Source organism: Balaenoptera ricei, chromosome 9 (genome assembly GCF_028023285.1).
Source record: "Balaenoptera ricei isolate mBalRic1 chromosome 9, mBalRic1.hap2, whole genome shotgun sequence".
NCBI classification, from domain to species: domain Eukaryota; kingdom Metazoa; phylum Chordata; class Mammalia; order Artiodactyla; family Balaenopteridae; genus Balaenoptera; species Balaenoptera ricei.
This window is the reverse complement of record NC_082647.1, coordinates 22,721,614-22,737,287: the sequence shown is the minus strand read 5'-3', so window position 1 is coordinate 22,737,287 and position 15,674 is coordinate 22,721,614. Positions and strand designations below refer to the sequence as shown.

Sequence of the window (15,674 nt, the reverse complement as noted above, 5' to 3'; positions counted from 1 at the left end):
ATTTCTGCTAAATTGACCTGGCATGATTCTTGCTAAAGGCAGACCAAGGACTTATACAGCAAAGGTAGAGGATGAGGAACTTGATCAGATGTCAAGGGTGCTCAGATATCAAGGGTGGGGGACTGTCACTAAACTTACTTAGCAGAATTCTTGCTAAAACTGGACTGGGCAGCCAAAGACAGGATGGGCGCCAAGGTTGAGATCTGGATGAGAAGAGGGCTCGGAGGAGCCTAACTCAAATTTGTCAAAGAAAGAGTCTTTATTGAAAGTTAGCTGCAATCCAGACATAGTTGCGGCTGAGTTTTCCAGTTAGGCGGGGACCCCAGTGGTGGGGAATTCAAGCAGGCCTAGTAGATGGGTGGCTATTCTGGAGGATGGCAGAACCCCAAGTGGGATATAAAACAAGGCCCAGATCCCAGAGAAGAGGGCTGACAAGGACGAGATAAGCAGCAGGGGCTCTGCGCTGGAGTTCAAAGAAGGGTTTAAGTGTTAGGGACGGATTTGGATACTACAGCTTAATACTAAGAACTGAGCCTTTTATGGGGTATTGGGAGAGATACAACAGAGCTATTACTGTGGGCTTGGGAGTTACTCCTGATAATTTCAAGTTCCTTAACTAACGGCAACAAAGAGACCCGGGAGGCAATGTGGAAGCCCCAGCCACTGGAACTAGGCCACTAGAATCCAGGACATGGGGTGACATTTCTGAGCTTATTTGTGGAGACTGTCTTATTCAGATTTCCTCAGGATTGGAACAGGTCTGAGGCTGCAAGTGAAAAGAGGACAACTTCAAGTTTCAATTCAAGCATCAACCTTTTCCACAAAGACTTCCTTTACTTCTTGATTTTACCCTCCTCCACTTTGTCCCCTCAGGCAGAACTCACTGTGCCCTCCCTTATGCTCCAATGTACCTTGAAAAGTTCTCTATCTCGGCACCCTTAACATTTTAATGCATGCATTTGTTTGTATCTATCTATCTATCTATCTATCTATCTATCTATCTATCTCCACCCTTAAAGATAGAGTCCATGACTTATCTGTATCTCTGTGACCCAGCACAGTGCCAGACAGCATGGCAGATAAATAATGCAGTTGAATCAATATGCAGAGGGATTCATGAATGCAAAAGGGAGGAGCTGAGGAAAGCAGAGGCAGAGAAAGCAGGGCAGGGGCCAATATCTAAAATTTAGTGAATGATTCTGGTATTTCTAACTTGATATGATCAAGATGCTTGTTATCTTGCTTATTTAAATAGCACCAAAACAAAACCCAAATACCAAAAGACAATAAAAACAAACTCAAAATATAGTAAGTTGCAGGGACAGGATTTAGACCCAAATCATCTGACTTCAGAGTTTGGGCTCTTAATTACTGTGATCTTAGCCATTATTTTCTGAAGATGGAAAAATCCTGATTTCAAGGTAAGTCAGTTACCACCTCCCACACAGCCATAAGTGATATCCAAGCTGATATAATCTCATCAGGAAGAGGAGGACAATGACTGTATTCTAGATAACAGAGTACGATGGGTCCAGGCCCCAAATGTGTTGCTTGTGGATCTAAAATATAAGCAATGAACTATTATCTGAAAAGTCACGTATGTCAAAGACTTACTACTTTTCATGGTCTCATCTGTGGGGCTAGCACAGGTCTGAGTTGGGGGGTGGGAGACAGGTGTCCATTGGAAGAAGGAATCATGGATGAGTTAAACCAGGGTCTATAAATATGAAGGGATTAATTAGGGTAATTTGTAAGTACGTTAATCGAAAAACAGAGACCAAACGCAGCTGGGAGGACAGCCAAAGCCAAGGAGAGAAATACACTGAATCAGAGGAATAAGGCAAGGGCATTGCAGGATGAGGAGCAAAAGCATGGCCAGACTCATTGGAACTGAATTGATGAGCGAGGTACGGAACATGTGAAGTGGGAGATAGTTCCTGAAACTAGGGCTGCAAACATTAGTTGTGGCTTGGTTTTCATTGTATTCAGAGCCTGTGTGAGCTGTCAGGGTGGGGCCCCTGGGCTTCATAACAGTCCCTTCTTCAGTCTGTCCTTGCTGAATGGGATAACCTTGGCCACCTGTGGTTTTTATGGGAGAAGGTTGTAACCTGTTTGGGTAGCTTGCTTGTGGGGAGGCATGGAACGCTTGGGCTTGCTTCCTGTCTGTGGTCCATCCATGCAACTAAATGGTCAGAACTGACCTGTGTAGCAATGTCCACCTACATCAAGCATCACAACTCTTGTCAGGAACTGTGAGGGAGGGAACTATGGGATGCAGGGAAGTTTGTTTTGTTTTGTTTTGTTTTAAACAATATATTCTTTTTAAAATGTAATTTATTTATTTTTGGCTGTGTTGGGTCTTCATTGCTGCGCGGGCTTTGTCTAGTTGCGGCGAGTGGGGGCTACTCTCTGTTGCGGTGCGCGGGTGTCTCATTGCGGTGGCTTCTCTTGTTGCAGAGCACAGGCTGTAGGCGCGCGGGCTTCAGTAGTTGTGGCGTATGGGCTCAGTAGTTGTGGCTCACGGGCTCTAGAGCACAGGCTCAGTAGTTGTGGCACACGGGCTTAGTTGCTCTGCAGCATGTGGGATCTTCCTGGACCAGGGCTCGAACCTGTGTCCCCTGCGTTGGCAGGTGGATTCTTAACCACTGCACCACCAGGGAAGCCCAGGGAAGGTTTTAAGAGATGGATGTGAAATGAGAAATGAGAGTATACACATGGGAGGTGTTTGGAGAGGGGTTGGGGAATAGGGGAACTGGAAACTATAGCTACACTAGCTACACGGTAGATAGTCTCAAACTCTGAACCTCTGCCCTCCAAGATTGGGTGGTGTGGTTTTGGTGGAAGGAGAGGCAAGCCAGTAGCAATAACAGCAACAATAATAATACTGATAAGAGATGACATTTAGAGAGTGCTTGCTATATGCCAGGCACCAAAGTAAGCATTTTATAAGGATTAATTTACCCTTCACAAGCTTGCATCCAATTTTATGGATGATGAAACCGAGGCTCAGGGAAATTAAATGATACACCCAAGATCATAGAGCTGGTGAGTGTTGGGGAGTTGGGTCTTGGGTTTTGTCTGATCACAAAGATTTTGTTTTTACTGTGATGATAACACGTTATCCATGTTCTTAATGAACAGTGATTAGATAAGAACTTGAGAGACCAGACACCAAATACCAAACCGAGTCCAGAGACTAGAGAAGGACTATTCATGGAAAATGGAGCCAAGGGTCAGAAGCTGAGCAGAGATGGGAGCAGTTAAGTAAAGCAGGGGAGGGCTGACGCTGTTCAGTGGAGAGGCCTTATAGCATCATCTTGCCTCATTTGCAGTGAGTAAGGCTGGACAACTATCAGTAGATCAGGCAGAAACTCAGGGTGGGCTTTTGAAAAAAAGAAGGGAAATGGAAACTTAGCTGAAAGGGTTGGTGAAGGTAAGAATGAGCTTTGTACTGAATGCTGAGGAATAGGAGGCAGTAGTGACTAGAGCAGTGAGGTTGATGGCCAAAGATTTGAGAGGAGAATTGGGGGAGGACACCATCAAGAAAACCACATAGCTACAGCTCCTGCCACTGTTACTGACCCTCCCACCTAGGGCCCACAAAAGTGTCCTCCTGCCTGGTGTCATTGGAGCCAACAGAATGAGACTGAGTTTGGTTCAAAAGGAAAGGAAAGCTTTATTCTTTGATCAAAGAATGGGGAGGTGTGACCTCTCGCTCTACAGTCCACACTCTTCCCAACAGGCTCTGGGCAGGGCTGCTGTATAGGGATCTTGTCAGCAGGGAGGGAGGCAGAGATCTTGCGGGGCAGGCACAGCTGCTCTGCTCAAGGCTCCAGGTTGCAGTGCTGGGCGCAGCGTCTCTGCACACGGCCTGCTGCCGCCACCATCTTGAATTGCAGTGTCGTGTGCAGAGCTTCTGCACACGGCCCACCGAGCTGAGGTGTCCGAGCGGCCATTTTGCACTAGCAACTCTGGGCTGCAGTGCCGGGTGCGAGGCTTCTGCACGCGGTACTCCATGAGCAACTGAAACTAGGCGAAGCACAAAGGAAAAGAAAAAAAAAGGTTAGACTTTATTACCCAGATTCTATTTTTATTTACCGGGAATTTTTAATGGGCTCTGCTGGTGACACCACCGCCATCCCTTTGTCTCACAAAAGAATACTATCTCCCAACAGATTCCAGGGTAGTGTTTTCAAAACAGCGACCCATTAATAGATTGTGCAGTCAATTTAGTGGGTAGTGACTAGCATTTATTAACAAATGCATAGAAAATAACAGTGTCGCACATAATAAAGGTAAGTATTGTTTTTGTTTTAGTGTGTGTGTACTGAGTTGCAATCAATGCAAAATGTGTTTCTTAACTACGGTAGGATAGAAAATAGGAGCCACCGCTCTGGAGGAGTTTTCTTTGTCGATTTTCTGTATTCGCCAGCTATTCCACTACGTTATGAAGGCAGGTGTCACTCTATGCATTCGTGATTGTTGTATGCTAGTAATTAGTAAATCATCACTCAAACACTAAAGGATGGACCAACTGTCTAGATTAGTGAAAAGCTTGAATTAAATTATACAACTTTAAAAGAACTTTAGATTTATTATTTTCAAATAGAGTAAGTGAAAGCAAGCTAACCAACTGTTGCCTGGTACACAGGGGTGGGTTTTGCCTTGGTGAATAAACAAGAGTAATTTGTAATTGACATTTCAAAGAAGCCTTAGAAACAGGCCAGCCTTTGTTTAAATCATAATTACCCTGTTTGTATGTAAAAGGATACTTCTAAAGCTTTTCAAAACAACTGGTTCTTTTAAGTAGATAATTATTCCCTTTCCAATCTTGTTTACACTATTGAGAACTGCAGTGAATTCTTTTTTTTTTTTTTCCATAGATAGTACAAAGGTTAACTTCAGCCAGCCCTTCCTCAAATTATCACAAATTCCCAATTAGTGAATTCTAAACAGGGTTTCCCTGTAACAATATACCAAAGACTTGTATGATGTGTTCTTTATTGCTTTGAATAACATCTGACAAGTTTCCAAGTACCAGGCCACCTGGATATTCTCTGTCTGTCAGGAACATATGGTCACAGAGGTGCATTGGAGGGTAAGAGGAAATACAAATCAGGCACAAACATGCAGGGGTAGTGAAGGAGACAAAAGGGAGAAAATGTCCCTCCTCTTTTTTTTAGTATCTAATACCAACTAAAGTGTACATTTATAGGCACTTTTTACTGTAAAGAAGAGTTGCACTTTAAATTTAACAAAGCTACAGACGGAAGTAGAAAACCGAACTTTTTTGTATGAGACTGGAAGTTATTAGGCCCAGGAAAGCTGGCAAAAAAGATGTATTCCAAAAAAAAAATAATACTTGTCCATTTTTGCATAACATTTCTCACTGCAGATTTCCACTCAGTGAACAAAAGGAAGTGCATGAAATACTTAAAAACAAAAACAAAAATGTTATAATCCCAGACAATACTGTTTTCTAGTTCTTATCTTTTATCTTCTGAGCTTGGCCTCTTTCACAGGCAGACCCTCAAGCTGCCTGATTACAGGGGCCTGTTGTCTATAATTGTCTTTGTTTATTAGGGCCTTCTGTCACTATGAAGTTTCATGTGTTCAAAATCTTGATTTAGGAGTGAGAAAATCAGGCAGGGAGCCGACTCTGCTACTAATTAGTGTAAACCAAAAGAGGGAAGCAGGGAGATAAAAACCAGGTCCCAGTGGAAGGGTCTGCAGCCAGGGTTAGTAAAAGTGATGTGGCAGGTCAGAGAGTTGAATGAGACAAAAGCGCTTGGAGAAATTCAACTTAGGGCGAGAGTCTTTTTGTCTCTTTTCTTTGATTGCACCCCTTCAGATGCAGCAAGGGTCTGTGGTAGCCTCCATCAATTGTTTTCCTTCTGTTCCAGCAGCTCCGCATTTTGTTCCACTGTTCTCCTTCCCTTATAGGACTTAGGTCCCAGTCGGTCTAAGTCAACCAGGGTGGTGCCATTCCCCTTGTCAGTGAGTGGTTCATGCATGGGCATGTGATCTAATTCTGGAAAGGGAAGTTTGCTGGTGGGGGCATTCTGAGAAGTTTTTTCAGTCTTAAAAAAGACCTGCACTGGGACGAAATTGTTCCTTTTCGTTTGGCGGGTGATGTTGATGACTTCAACTGTGACAGGTACCTGTGTCCATAAGGACATTAGTCTAAACATATCAAAGTGAAAATATGGAAAAGTCTAGGTCCTGAGCTGCTGAATTAAGAAATTCTGGAATCATCCTACTTTTAGACTTTTTGTTAGGCAAGAAAATTTCCCTTATTAAGCATTTTAAGTTGGCTTTTCTTTTACTTGCAGCCATTATGGAGTCTTAATCATCTTTTATCCTCTATAATTTCTAGAGCAGCTCCTTTTGCCTATTATAAGGTGCTCAGACGTTAAATAAATACTAAGTACATGTACTCCTTTGATGGAGCCTGTGGTAGTGATGGTGAGAGCTGTTAATAGCTGAGAAAAGGTCTTTATAAATGTCGTGGACTTTTTGGGTTGACTGCCTCAACTCTTTTCTTTTCTAGGAGCCTCTTTTTTTCCCTGATTCTCATGCATGTTGTTACAGTGTGATCCTGCCTGTTTCCATCCCTTCACCCTGTCCAGGCATTGATTTCAGTAGGACTTTCTTCCAATCAAAGTTCCTTCCTGAGAATTTGGAATTGGGACCAGTAAAGAGATCAGTCTCCTTAGGTGACTGGACTTAGAGCAGGTTTTCACGTTTCCCTTCATATAGATTGGAAACCAGGGAAAGAAGGTTGTAACAAGAACAAAAGAATGAAGCAGAGAAGGGCAGAGAGATGCAATGGGAAGTTCTGATCGTTTTCAAGTCCCTGGTTCCAGTTAATTCCTAAGGCCAATCTGTTTACCCTCTCATAGGCATCATGACACTTCACTCGCTGGCTCTTATAATAAGTTCCCCTTTTTGCTTATGCTAACTCAAGTGAATTTCTATTACTGGAAACCAAAAGAATCCTTAAAACAGTTGTGTGCTGGTAAATGTTTAACAATCGGCTCTGATTGTTAAAAGCCCTGATTTTGTAGCACTTGCTGATTTCTGTGATATAAATACTCCCACTGTTGCTTATTTCACATTAACAAAGTGACATCACTGAACGTGGAGTTGGGAAGAAATGAGCACAGTGGCTCTGGTGAGCTGGTCTGTGACAGCTCCAGCACTGCCTAAAGAATACAACACACAGCATGCTTTTCAGAAAATCCGTGTTAAACGGGAGGTTCAGGGATATACACTGATGGCTGCTAAGCTGGGAATTCCGGTATTAAAATCTTTTAATTAATTTTAAATGTGCAGAGTCTTGGGACTCAGGGAATAGAGGAAGTAGGATTAAGTTCTTAAATATTGAAAAAAAACTTTTAAAAGTATTCTAGTGATTTGGGTGTATTGGGACGAGGTGGGAGGTAGGGAGCTTGGACTGAGGAAGGGAAAGAGGCTGGGAGTGTAGCTGGAAAGATGGGGAAGAAGGTGGCCTGTGTGAGGGCAGGGTCCAGGCCTTGACAAAAAGGAGAATATCACCTTCTGCAGGTGAAGACAGGCATTCTAGGGGTGAGAAGCCAAGGCTACCTGGTACCCCAGGCCACCACACTAACAAAGGACTAAATTAGGTCATTTGGCTATCACCTGTAAAATCTCCTGACCTGCTTTGTTTTTGTGTGAAGTTCCTTTAAAGAGGGAAAAGCCTTTTATTACACAATTAAGATAAGAAGGTATAAAATGTATATGCAGGGTTGGAGTAATACATTTATTGTGAATGAGGTCAAATAATCAATCAGTAAGTCTGGCATCATATCCTTCCCTCCTTTTGAAGAGGGGAAGTTGGGAGGGGTGGAGAAAGATGGTATCAGGACTTTAAGAAGCCCCCCTTCCAAGCCTAGCCACCTTCCCACACTTGATTCCTCTGCCTGAAACACCAGTCACCAAATCTTCAAATGTTGGACTCTTCAAATGTTGAACCACTCCTCAATTTTAAGACCAGTCTCAAAGATCACCCCTCTAACATTTTCTGTGGATCTCCCAGGAAAGTTGGGTTCCCACAGTTGAGACCCCTGTTGTACCCCATCATATCTTGCTATCATGAACCCCCAATCTTTCCTATCATAGGTTTGATGTTCAAAAACTGGATTTTTGGACATTATTCATTGACACTCCTAAACCCCAGAGCTTGGATTTTTGTACTTGAGCTCATGAATGAACATTTCAAATGACTGCACTGTTTAGTTTCAATGGCATCAATATCTTTGTTCACTGGTGTTTGTACGTCTATTTGAATAGTTAGTCCTTGACATTTATACGTGGAAAAATGAATATGTCGATGTTAGTGATAAGAAGAATAGATTTTATAGATTTAGTTCATTTGAGACAAAGCTGGAAATCATTAGACATGCTGGAAGGGGTGCATTTTAGCACCAATTACATATTTGGACTTAAGCCTGTTGACTCTGCTCATTTGTAGAAAAAAAAGATCAAAATTAAAGAACACATATAAAATGCTGGAAAATATATTCCTGAAGAATATATCTGAAAGGTGATGTGAACTAATTCCTTATATAAAAATTAATTCCAGATGGAACAAAATTGAAAGATAAAACAAGGAAACCATAAAAGTACTAGAAAAATGCACTAGTAAAAAGTATCCTAATCTCAAGTAGGGAAGACTTTTCCAAGCACAGTACAAATAAAATCCAGAAGCCTGGGCACTAGTGGAAGGGTGTACACTGTTACAGCCTTCAAGAGAAGGATTTAGCAATTCAAATCCAAAAACTTACAGATATGAACCTCTCACCTACTATTCTACTTTTAGGAATTTATTCTAAGGAGATCATCATGGATATACACGAAGATTTACCTAGTATTTATATTGTTTCAAATGATGAAAAATTAGAAAAATCCTAGTGTCTTCTAATTGTCAACTGGTTAAATCAAACAGAACAAATCCACACCAACCAAAGATAAGGGGAACATTGGGACTTCCCTGGTGGTCCAGTGGTTAAGACTCTACGTTTCCAATGCAGGGGGTGAGGGTTTGATCCCTGGTCGGGGAACTAAGATCCCACATGCCATGCGGTGCGGCCAAAAAAAAAAAAATTAATATACACTATTCAACAACTTGCCTTTTTTGCTTATAAATATATTTTTGACATAATTCCATGTAAGTTCATAAAGACCTATATCATATCTTTTTAATGGTTGCATAGTATTCCATTGTATAGCTCTATCATAATTTGTTGAATAAGTTTCTTATCGATGAGCATTTATTGGTAACCTAAGTATATGTACTGACACGGAAAGGTGTCCAAATGATATCTATATAGAATGTATATATATTTCTTTTCCTTTCCAGCTCTAAAAATGTATGACTGTGTGTAGATCCACTTTTAATTTAGAGTTGCATGGTTTGGCTCTTAATTATAAGCTATATTATAATTATACTTTTAATGTATACATGTTAATTGCATCTCTCCATCTACTGTAAATTGTAAGCTCTTTGGAATGAGGGATTATCTTCACTTCTGTGTTTTCCAAAATGCCTATAAAAATGTTTGGCACTCACTTTGGAAAACAATTTGGCAGATCCTAAAAAAGTTAAAACATAAGAGTTACCCTCTGGCCCAGCAATCCACTCTTTTACTTACTTAATTCATTAAGTTTAAATTTTGAATATGATTCAAAATTTCTATGTCTCTTTTACATCAACTATAGTTTTTATCTTTTTACCTTTTGACCCCCTTTGCCCAAGTAATAATTTTTTTTAGCAAATCAGGAGGTTTTTTATTCTTTGAAAAAAAGTTTCTTGACATTTAAAAAAAAATCTTGATGAAGATCTTGAAAGGAAATTTCTAATTGCAAGTAATGTCACTGTCATCTTTTTAAATTTTTTGATTCTGTAAACTTTATATACAAATGAAGCAACCGCTAAATTCCACAGCTTTAAAAATTAAATACCTATTACCATCGTTTGACAATTTCACCGAGAGAGTATAGATGAGAGCTTAGCCAAAAATTAAAAACACATCTTTTTGGATTTGGATTTTCTCAGGGGAAATAGCCCACAACACTGCATCTTCTGTTTGAGCATATATGGCATCTCCCCTGAGCCTGGTCTTCTCCACATATGATAGGAATAAGTGTGGAAAAGTAAATGTAGCAAGTATTTGTTTTAGTGAAACCTTTAGAACCTATGTCTGAGGCTAGATTGGACACTAAGCCCAGGGACTTATAAAGGCCAAGCCTGTGCTCTGAGGTTTCAACCCTTGATATTCCCTATGAGTTGAGAAAAATAATGATTTCGCCTTTGTGGGTGGGCAAATTTATGTGTTTTTTCTCATTTTTTAATTGAAGTATAGTTGATTTACAATGTTGTGTTTGTTTCATATGTACAGCATAGTGATTCAGTATTTTTGCAGATTATACTCCATTATAAGTTATTACAACATAATGGGTATAATTGCCTGTGCTATATAGTATATCCTTGTTGCTTACTAAATATATTTTTAAGTTAAAAAGTAAGTTGGACAGTATGTATAGTCTGTCTAAAATTTTGTAAAAGAAAAAAATAAGCTGATTAATATATACACAGAAAAAAAATTTCTGACAAGATGTATATACCCAACTGGTAATAATCATCAGAGATGCAGATTGGCACAGGGCAGGGGGCAACATGAGAGGTAGTCTCATTTTTGCTATAATTTTCAGCAATATTTGAATGTTTTTACTATGAGAATATTATTTTAGAAGCAGAAAAATATGTAAAAAGTATACAAAGGTAATATAGGAGTGTTCCTTATAATATGCTTTGAAATAGTGAAAAATTGGATGTTATATACAAGGGATTTTTTTAAAATAAATTATAATATATCCATATCATGGAATATAATTTAGCTCTCCCCCAAATATAGTATCATCTCACACTTATAAAAGTAACCAATAATAGCAGTATGTTTTTTTTTTTTTTTAATTTTATTTATTTATTTATTTATGGCTGTGTTGGGTCTTCATTTCTGTGCGAGGGCTTTCTCTAGTTGCGGCAAGCTGGGGCCACTCTCCATCGTGGTGCGCGGGCCTCTCACTGTCGCGGCCTCTCTTGTTGCGGAGCACAGGCTCCAGACGCGCAGGCTCAGCAATTGTGGCTCGCGGGCCTAGCATATTCAAATTAGGGATTTTATAATATATTTTAGCTCTTAAGAATTAACTACCCCACCCTGTTATATCAGGTAAATCTATTGTTTAACTTTTATGCATTAGACTTTTGTATACATTTCCAGGAATGTATAATGTATTTTAGTTGAAGACTTTGTTTAGATATCACTTTTTTTTTTTCTCTAGATCAGTGCTATCCAATAGAAATTTAATGCAAGTCACATATGTCATTTAAAATTATCTAATAACTACATTTAAAAAAGTAAAAGGAAACAGGTACAATTAATTTTAATAATATAATTTATTAACCCAATATATCTAAAATACTATCATTTTGACATGTAATGAATATAAAAATTATTAATGACATGTTTTACATTCTAATTTTCATACTAAGTCTTTGAAATCTGGTGTGTATTTTTATACTTGCAGTATATCTCAGTTTGGATGCTAAATTTTCAACAGTTAAAATGTCCTACCAAAACATTACATTGTTTTTAAAGGAAGAATATTTTACACTGCTTCAGTTTTTAAATTTGAGTTAAGATTAATTAAAAATTTAAAAAATTCAATTCCCCAGTCACACTAGTCATATTTCAAGTGGTCAATAGCCACATGTGGCTGGTGGCTACATTCTTGAAACAGTGCAGATATAGAACATTTCCATCACTGCAGAAAGTTCTATTGGACAGTGCTAGTCTAGACATTGAGCTCTTGACTGATAAAATCTTATTCATCTTTGGAGTCCTACAACTTAACAGTGCCTGTCACATAGTAGGTATTCCATAAATGAGGGATCCATTCATGGAACCTGAGCTGGGGTGATCATAAATGGGAACCTGATGCAGACAGAGAAGGATGAGAAGACAGATCTTCACAATTTGGTGTTGGGTGGTTATCTTCCAGCTGAGGAAGGACAAATAGTTATTGTGCTGGAGGTTTTTTGAGCTTGGTGTTGCAAACAGTAAATGATCTATGAATTCTATTTGTTCTTCCCAACTGACTTAATAGAAACAAGAATTTGTGTAATGGACTTTTAGACCTAAGCAAGCACAAAGGCTGTCTTTGGAAGAAGGCCAGGGCCCAGTGTAAACTGGGTCCCACTGGATTAACATGGTGATTGTCTGCTGGTGGCAGGTGAGGGCAGCAGCGAACCACCAGGGTGGTGAGCTTTGAGGAGCCCCAAAGTATGGGTAGGTGGGAAAATGAAGTATTAAGGTGAACCCAAATCAGGAACTCACAGACCAAAAGGAAAGCCAAGGCTACAAAGCACAGCATCAGGAAGGATGTGAAACCCAGTTGGGACCAAGGTATAAGGAAAGATGCCAGGACCTGTGGTTTCCCATCCCACCTTAGAGGGAGGTTTGGTCTTTTCTTTCTTTCTTTTTATGTAAATTATAAGCAAATTGAAGAAAATTAAAGTTACTGTTAACCACACAGAAGTGTATAGCCAAATCACTTGTTTAAATTTTTGGTGTATTTCCTTCCTATATCGTCATTATTTTGAATGCATGTTTTGTTTTGTAAGTGGATTCTAAAAAAAAAACACCACCTTAATATTCTGTAAACATCTTTCCATGTCTGTACATATTCTTAGTATTCTTATACATCATTAAAAAAAATTATTTATTTATTTATTTATGGCTGTGTTGGGTCTACATTGCTGTGGGCGGGCTTTCTTTAGTTGCAGCGAGCAGGGGCTACTCTTTGTTGCCGTGCGTGGGCTTCTCATTGCGGTGGCTTCTCTTGTCATGGACCATGGGCTCTAGGCGCGTGGGCTTCAGTAGTTGTGGCACATGGGCTTAGTAGTTGTGGCTCGTGGGCTCTAGAGCACAGGCTCAGTAGCTGTGGTACACAGGCTTAGTTGCTCCTCAGCATATGGGATCTTCCCAGACCAGGGCTTGAACCTGTGTCCCCTGCATTGGCAGGCGGATTCTTAACCACTGTGCCACCAGGGAAGTCCCAAGAGTACTTTTCTAAAGACAGCTATCATCTTTCTCTTTCTGAATTACAGATTCCCCAGGGATAGGTTGATAAAGAGGTGTTTGGTCTAAAATGGTCTTTTCCTAGAACTGAGTGGAAATACCTTGGATGACTGGACAGCCCAGAGTGTTGGAGCAGTGACCCAGGGTCTGAGGATGCCTGCTCTACCCCTGATCACTCCTGAGGATTTGTGTAAGTCACTTCCCCTTTTGGGGCCTCATTTCCTCATCTGCAAAGCAAGGGGTCTTCAATGGTTTCTTTCCATCTGGAGATTTCTCAGTGAGTCTCAAAAACAGATTTTATTGCGGTTGATGGATAGGTTCATGATGTGGATTGTGGTGATGGTTTCATGGGTGTATACATATGTCAAAGCTTTTCAAATGGCATATTTTAAATATGTGCAGTTTATTGTATGTCATGTATATCTCGATATAGCTTTCTAAAAAAACTTATTTTATCCAGCTTTCAGAATGATGAGGCGGTAGAAAGGATGCTACTCTATTCTGATAAGCATCTGTTTATATTGTCAGTAGCAGAGAGAAACAACAGTGATTTCTGGAGTTTTCCCTACAGCTTCCTACTAAGGCTTGTGCTTTCTCCTCCTCCAACTTCTTCTATTCATTAAAAAAATTACTGATTTCATCCATTCCAGGAAATGTTGATTTTGTTCATCTCAGGCATTATCCTTGAGTCCTCACTCCTTTTTTGAACGCCCGAGGTTCAGGAGCAAGGGGTCTAAGCTTCAGCTGGATCCCCAATGTGGCTCTAGGCTCATCCCCACTATCTTTTTCAGGAAGAGAAGAGAGCTGTCATGTCCCTAACACTTACAGTGAACTCAACTCATTGGGTAGTAACTCTCAGCAAAAATTCCTCTTTGAAAGCATATTGTAAGGGAGATAAAACAAATTCTTACAGTGGAACTTCACACACTGTGACAATTGGGTGAGGAAATGCTCAGAGGCTGCTATGGAGGTGGCTATCTGCCCCTCCTTTCCCACCCACTGGTATATACCCTTTTCCTGACTTCTCCTATACCCAGTCAGGCACCAGTCACTCACAAGGGACTCTGATCCTTCCACTGAAATGCCTCTTTGAGCCCTTCTCATGTATTCCCTCAGCCACCACCCAGCCCAGATGCATCGTTTAAAAATCTGGATTTCTCCAGGAAGCTCCTTGCTTGGCTTCCTGCTTAAAGCATCTCTGCCCTGCAACCATCGTGCATGATTCACCATTCTCAAGACTGCAGTCACTTACCAACTCAGAAACCTTCCGAGGCTTTACTGATTCTGCAAGTACATTAATTTCTTTCTTTCTTTCTTTTTTTAATTAATTTATTTTATTTATTTATTTTTGGCTGCATTGGGTCTTCATCGCTGTGAGCAGGCCCTCTCCAGAACTACGTTAATTTCAATTCATATGACTACTGTCTACTTGATAGGTGCTGGGGACATGAGGATGAATTATGGTCTCTGCCTCTTGGTTTCTTTCTTCTCCCCAACACCCAAGAGAATGAAAAAACCAGAAACACCCTTAAAGTAGGTACTTGAAAATTCTAACCCAGGGATTTAGAGCGTGTGCAGATAAAGAATTTGACACACCGAGTGAAACAGAGCAGGACTCTTTGGTCTTTGTCCCCCAGGTCCTCTGCCTGCCTTTTGTCTGTGGAAAAACTGTAGCCAAAAAATAAGTTTAATCAGAGAAGTGAGAACATGCAGAAACAAAGGAAAATAGTCAAAGGAGACCAAATAATAATAGTTTAGTCATTAAGCATAGTCAAGGACCTTTAGTTCTTCCTCAAGGGCTATAGGTAATATTCTGAGCCGTATCCTGTGAGCTGTCTTATAGATACTGAAACCCCCGCCAGGTGGAAGAAGTTAACTACATGATGACCAGACTGTAGCCATGACATAAGCTGCCATGATTCCAAGAATTGGCCTCAAGGAAATGGGAACAAACAGACCCTGGAACTGAAGACTAACTGTACTTGAAACAATCAAGATGATGCTGGTCAGACCACCTCATGACCGATTTCAAGATGACGGTCAGAGCTGACTGTGCTGTTTCTGCATGCAGCCCCCTCCCTCTGCCTATAAAAGCTCTTGCCCCCTGATTGTTGGAGTAGGCCTTTGGACAGATGTCTGCCCTTCCCCCACTCCCCCAACAGTTGTAGGCATCCAAAATAAAGCAAACTTTCCTTTCCACAAACCTGGCCTCTTTATTGGCTTTTGAGCAGCGAGCAGCTGGACCCCACTTTCAGTTACAAGAGGACAGATGAAAATTTCCTTGTGTCTGTTGGTTGATACTTGCTAGGCTGAATATAATGTGTGTGAAGACTAAAATATAATAAAATATGAATCCTAAAAATAAAATGGTGTATCTTCTCCTTTTGCAATGAAGAACAAAGTCAGATCAATGTAGATGTATGTTTATAGACAACGAAAGGTTGCCTTTGTTTAAAAAAATCCTTTGTTTAAAAATCAGAATATATGTTATGGTCTAATCTTTGTTTAAGA

General features: G+C 40.3%; 1 protein-coding gene across 1 annotated transcript in view; it reads left to right on the top strand.

Annotated features, from left to right (window-relative positions):
* KLHDC10 (kelch domain containing 10) overlaps positions 1–15,366 on the top strand; it is a 138,309-nt gene extending 122,943 nt beyond the window's left edge. Inside the window, exons 11-12 of the transcript XR_009504988.1 lie at positions 13,249–13,353; positions 15,026–15,366. The gene's annotated coding sequence lies outside the window, so the exon portion shown is untranslated. The remainder of the gene's footprint in view (positions 1–13,248; positions 13,354–15,025) is intronic.
* Positions 15,367–15,674: the final 308 nt, after the last annotated feature.